Here is a 7,052-nt window from a genome sequence, read left to right on the forward strand (position 1 = left end):
GATGGCGGAAACATCGGGATGAGACGAACAAATTGCTTGGCCATAAATGCCATCATCTTCTTTTGAGAGCTGCCCCTTGACCTTTTGGACGAGTTGGAAAGTTGGCGAGATGAAGACATCTACGAATTTGAAATGAAATGAGGATGAGACTTTGATCATAATGATTATTTGAGAAAAATTGTTTAATGCATGCAACACGTAGCACATTGTTTCACATTGTTTCACATAGAATGACATAGAGTGACATAGATTTTTCACATAGGGTAACATGTATGATAGAAAACATGATAAATTTAATTTGTTCACGAAGGAGTATCATTAATTGTTTTAGATTGCGACAATAGTGTAAATTGTGACTTCCTAGCTTGAAATGAAGATAACGCTCAATGTAAAATCACATAGAAATTGAGATAACATAAAAGAGATTTATCATAAAACATGGATTGTCACGGAACGTAACATATGACACTTCCAAAGTGAATCGAAGACTTTCTCGAATTAAGGAAACGTGCGTTGGCCTAATAGGTATTAGTACTCTCATCGATGGTCCCCAGGTAGGCAACGGGTCCTTAATGGATTTATACGAATGCCAAGCCTAGACAGGACGTCCCGACTACCGGTACCTAACCCTTCCAGTTACTACACGTCCTTAATCGATTGGGAAATCGAGACTTTGGCGAGAGCGAAAATCGAGGAGTGGGACTAGTTAAACAAGATGCGAGTATCACCTCTAACTTGATAACATCGTACCCTAATGTGGTTGGTACTTATCCTAAGATAAGGGTCCACTAGAATATGAAATGGAAAACTCCCATCAAGGTTTGGATATCACTCCTAACTTGAGGGCAGATTTCGTGCAAAAATCAAAGTATAGCTGAGTGAAAATCATCACCAAGTGTGGGAATCACCCCTATCTTGATGAATCATTTCGATTGTATTGTAAGAGTGTCTTTAAAGCTTCCAAGTGTGTATTGTGTTAGCCTTAGGAAAGGCATGTATATTAAGAGTCCAAAAGAAAGTAGAAGGAAGCAAAGAAGATAGAAGGGAAGTTGTTTTAAGCAACACATAGTGAAAAAGCTCCTAAACTATAGACTAGGCAAGGCATTCCTAATTCTCTATAGTTATGGCTCTGATACCAATCTGGTATCAGAGTACTCCTACTATAGACTAGGGAAAAGTAAGGCAATCCTACCTAATTCCCTATAGTTATGGCTCTGATACCAATCTGTCACACCCCAACCGATGGCGGAAACATCAGGATGAGACGAACAAATTGCTCAAAACAACATAACACTAAATGTGACAATATAAATTAAATCATTTTATTAAATTCTAAAGTAAGGTACATTGTCTCAAATAAACAAACATAAATTCAATCATTAACTAAAATGCTAAAATGGGTTTCTAAAGCCATCCTAGCTTGTTTCTTGATTCTTGAACATTCAACCTGCAATATGTATTAAAATAAAGTCAACAAAAAGCATGTTGGCGAGTATACAAGTTTTCATACATAGCATAATACGTGTTTAAAATGTTGCTCATATCCAAATGTGAAATACAATATCATATTGACAGTATATACTCGAAACGATGTTACTCTATGTGTCCAAACCAAAGTTTAACGCAATTAACGTGCCTACCCAAAAGAGTATGGGTGGTTTTAACATAGATTAACCTAACAATACCCGTTAATATAACGGGAGGGGCGTTTCTCAACCTATAGCGCTACCATTGTTAGGGGAGGCTTGTACGAAGTTAATGAACACATAGTCATGAATGTTTACATTAGCATAACATGTCTAACATGATTAAAATGTATCACATAGGGTAAGGATAGAGTGTGCGTAAAATGTTTGATGTGATTGTGATGTTTGATATAGAATACATATTGCACCCAAAAGTGGAAAATAGAAAATGGGTCATGTATACTCACCTTAGAGTGCGTTGCGTGTTTCTTGGTAAGGAGAGGAATTTAATCCAAGAGATTTGCAAAAGGCGCAAGAGATTTACCCTATTTCATTAGGAATTCGTTAATTCGAGTTGATAAAACGATTATTGTGATAAAGGGAATTTAGTGGAAATTTGTAACAACGTTTAGAATATTATAATGTTAAATAATTTTACTTGTTGTAACAAAAGTAGTGACAATAATATTAATAATAAGAATAGTAGTATTAATTTAGGAAAATAATAATTCTAGTAGAATTATATATTAATAAAATGGCAATTCTAGTAATATATATTTGGTATAATCATAAAATCTGATTTATATCTCTTAATAATAAATTTTTTTGATCGTTATAGATTATTAATAATAATAAAAATAACTTTGTTATAATAATAATACAGTACTAATAATAGAATAATGATAATAATAATATAAATTAATAATTCTTATTAATGATTAATTAAAATTGACAATCCATATATATATATATATGTATAATTCTGATTATTATAAATTCTGATATATAAAGAAATATCTAATCTGATATAATGATAAGTAAATAAAACTAATAAATCTATTTATTTCTGAAATAATAGTAATAATATAGGTTAATAATCTGATTATTATTAATAATGTTATTAAAATGCTGAATTTTTTTATAGCAATAATTACTGATTTAATATGTATATATAACCTGTTTTATTTAATATTAATAACAATATCAATTATAATAATAATAATAATAATAATAATAATAACAGTAAAAGGATATATATAAAAAAGAAAAACGAAAGAAAGAACGGAACACCGGTATCGGAAAGGTCTTCTTCTCCGGCGAAGTCCCGGCAAGTGCAGTGACGGCTCCGGCAGCGGTGGTTGTTCTCCGGCGAGAGAAGGAAGAAGAGAGGTGAGGAGTAAATGGTGTCGAACGAGGGCTGCGTTTTTGTGAGGGGGGTGAGGTTCCGGTTGTCACGACGTCTTCGTATCTCCAACGAAATTCCGGTGGTTAACGCTGGTGCCGTCGGTGGTTAACAAGAGGCAGAGGGTGAGTGTGTGGTGAAAAGGTGTGAGGTGTGGTTTCGATGAAAATAAGTTCCGGTATTTATAGTCGCTCGAAGTTACGTAATTTCGGAAATCAAACGGTGATTGAACCGAATTTGGAAGGAAATTGGAGAACTTTGGAAATGATTGAAATAAAATCAAAGTATGAGTATTACTGATATGGTTTCGGGAGATTTGGAAAGAAACAAGGAATGTCAACGTTGTTAATCATTCTATTGGCGGTAACATTTAAAATGGAAGTTGTTAATCAGTGCTTAAATATGATTTGTTTTCTTATTAGTTTGGATGTGGCATGCCCGGCCGGATGGTTGTGTGTTCGTTTGTTGTGTGAGAGGTCGCGAGGTCGAGTCCGGTTCACAGCGGTTCCAGGGGGTTTATCCCCTTTTCTTGCATTTTTCTTAGACACTAACTGAACTAACTGAGTTCTTTAACTCAGTTAGTTTGGTTCCTTTATAAAAGCTAACCAAGTTAGGCTTAACTTGGTTAATTTCAATGTTACAAGGATTTAACTAACCTAGTTAGTCCAAACTAGTAAAATTTTCTTTTTATTTATTTATTTCACAAAATATGATAAATAAATAATTTATTTATTTAATTAATTAGAATATTAATTTACTATTTAAAATTAATAAATTTTATAATTATTTGATTTAACCCAAATTTCTGGTAATTTACCGAATTATCGTACGAATTCCCGATTTTGTCTGGTTTAGGGTAATCTCTTGCTAGTACTTGTTTCGAGAGCCAAGGTTAGAATATCTTTCCACTGTTTTTACGTGTTTGACATAGTTTAACGTGTTTTAACATGAAATAACATAACGTAGTATTAAAACAAGCATATGATCAAAACGATGCACTTTTTCATTATGATCCAAGTCTCGAAATACAAAATTGAGAGTACAAACGACTGAAATTGGAAAGTACAACTGATAAAGCTATAAATAGAAATTTCAGAAATACGAAACGTTACAATATGTGTTTATCTGTTTATGTGTTTAAAATTTTGAGATTTATTCGATTTTTGCTCACACTACGATCGACACACACAACCCGCATTGCTTCTCTATCTCAAAACGCTAACAAATCGTTACTGCCATAGGGAAACGTCGTGCACTATGATGCTCGCTATATTATATTCTTAACCCATACTAATCACGATTGAACAATCGCAGGCTTTAAATGATAGGTTTCTGTATTCTGACCGCCTCTGTGATTAAATGTGTATGTGCTTCTGTGTTTCTGTGCCCTACGTGTTTACATGCCTATGTGCTACCGTGTTTATGTGAACATGTGATTTCATGCTTATGTGGTTATGTGACTATGCGACTACATTTCTAAGCCTTAGTAAGTACTAGACGTGTGAGGTGAGATTCGACTATGACGTGTCTGAGACATATGACGATGTCTATTGCAGACAACGTCAACTAGACCGTCATCAGGATCCTGTCGCCCATTACTTTCTCGCCAAGAAAAGAGAGATAAACGCCTTGCTGCTATCATCGCCAAACAAGTAGCAAAAGTTGTCAGTAATGTCTATGAGAACGCCAGCAAATCATCTGAGGAGTCGAGAACCGAAGCTCCTAAAGCTGCCCCCAAAACTGCCTTCAGTTTCAAGCAGTTTAAGGCCTGTGGGCCAAAAGAATTCACTGGCGAGGAAGGCCCTACAGCGTTGTTCCAATGGTTTGATTCCATTGAGGATACTCTACGACAGAGCGGTTGCCCCGACGATCTTCGCACTCTCAACGCTACTGGCGTCTTCCAGTCCCGCGCACTAGACTGGTGGACGGCCGAGAGAAACAAGCGAGGAAACAATGCAGCCTATGGTCTATCGTGGGACGAACTCAAGGAGGTCATGCTGGAAGAATTCTGCCCTCCTCATGAACGCCAGAAGTTGGAAGATGAATTCTGGCACATAAAGCAGAAGGATGGTGAAAACGCTGCTTTAACTGCTCGATTCAAGCAGCTCAGTATCATCTGCCCTGATCAGGTGAAGACTTCTGACATGTCAATCAAGAAGTATATCCAAGCCCTGCCTGACTGTGTTGCAGATTTCGTGCAAGCGGCTAAGACTAAGACGATCGAGGAGACTTACCTACTGGCCGCTGAAATCAACGACAAGCGGGTCAAGGCTGGTGTCTGGGATAAAACCTCGAAGCACCTGCATCAAGCTACCGCCGCTCCAACTGCCGAAACCGCCGCTGCTCAACCGTCAAAGTCCTCACGTCGAAAGAAGAAGAACAACAACAGAAGCTCCAGCAACAAGAACTGTGCAGTCACAACCACTGCTGCTCCTTTCCAGGCCGTACCGGCCCAGCAGCAGCCCCATCATCGTCCAGCTCCAACTACTTATGCACCACCAGCAAAGCGTGCATACACAGGTCCCCACCCGGTTTGCTCAACATGCTCTTATCACCATCCGGTGGGTCTTGCATGTCGTTTCTGCGCTCACTGCAACATGTACGGCCACTTTACTGCCAACTGCCGTACTGGTCCCTGCAACACCCCAGCTCAAGCCACTACTCATCAAGCTCTGCTCCCGGCTCCGCAAGGCCATCAAACAACTCAGGCACCCTCGGTCAACGCCCGAGTTTGCTTCGCATGTGGTGACCCCAACCACTTTGCGAACATGTGTCCCAACAGGGTCGTGAAGCAGGAGCCCCAGCAACACCAGCAGCAGCAGCCTCAGCAGCAACAACAAGCCGCACGCGCCAGAACCTTCAACATCAATGTGTGCCAAGCCCAGACCGACAACAACGCGGTTAATGGTACGTTCCTTGTGAATGGTATTTATGCATCGTGTTTGTTTGATACTGGAGCCGATAATTGCTTTGTGTCGTTCGAATTTGAAAAGCTCCTTAGTCGTAAGCGCTCTTATCTGCCCTCGTCATTAGATGTTGAAGTCGCTACCGGAAGAACTGTCGCCATCAATTCTGTTCTCCGTGATTGTACTCTTGATCTCAACAATCACATCTTCCCAATCGACCTCATTCCGATGCAGCTCGGAAGTTTTGACATCATAATAGGCATGGACTTTCTTCGCGAAAACCATGCTGAAGTTGTGTGCTTTGACAAGATGATTCGATTCTCGCTCGCGGATGGTGATTTACTGTGTGTTTATGGCGAAACCCCTTCGAAGTGTCTCAAACTCATGTTGTGTGTTCAAGCTAGCAAGTATCTCCGCAAGGAATACAGAGCTTTCTTAGCCAACATTGTAGTAGCGGAGAAGGAAAAGAAAAGGAAGACATAAGTCAAAGACGTTCCTGTGGTCCGTGAATTTCCTCAGGTGTTCCCTGATGATCTTCCAGGACTACCGCCAAGTCGTGATATCGACTTCCGTATCGACCTCATTCCTGGAGCCAACCCTGTGGCCAAAGCTCCTTACCGACTCGCGCCGTCCGAAATGTATGAACTCTCGAATCAACTTCAGGAATTACTTGAGAAAGGCTTTATTCGCCCAAGCACCTCTCCTTGGGGCGTGCCAGTCCTCTTCGTTAAAAAGAAGGATGGGTCGTTCAGGACGTGCATCGACTACCGGGAATTGAATAAGCTAACCATCAAGAACCGTTATCCCCTACCTCGCATCGGCGATTTGTTTGATCAGCTGCAAGGTGCTACGTGTTTCTCGAAGATCGATCTCCGTTCAGGCTATCGCCAGCTACGTATTCAAGAGGAAGATATACCCTAACCGCTTTTCGCACCCACTACGGTCACTACGAGTTCATCGTTATGCCTTTTGGCTTAACCAACGCACCCGCGGTCTTCATGGATCTGATGAATCGCGTGTGTAAACCATATCTTGACCGTTTCGTCATCGTATTCATCGACGATGTCTTGATCTATTCCAAATCAAAAGCCGAACACGCGCAACATCTACGTTTGGTTCTCGAACTACTCCAGGGAAACCAACTCTATGCCAAGTTCTCAAAGTGTGAATTCTGGTTGGAGAAGGTTCAGTTTCTGGGTCACATAGTTAATAGTCAGGGTATCCATGTCGATCCTGCGAAGATTGAAGCAGTTAAGAGTTGGATTACGCCAAAGAACC

The sequence above is a fragment of the Helianthus annuus genome, chromosome 2 (assembly GCF_002127325.2).
Source record: "Helianthus annuus cultivar XRQ/B chromosome 2, HanXRQr2.0-SUNRISE, whole genome shotgun sequence".
Lineage (NCBI taxonomy): Eukaryota > Viridiplantae > Streptophyta > Magnoliopsida > Asterales > Asteraceae > Helianthus > Helianthus annuus.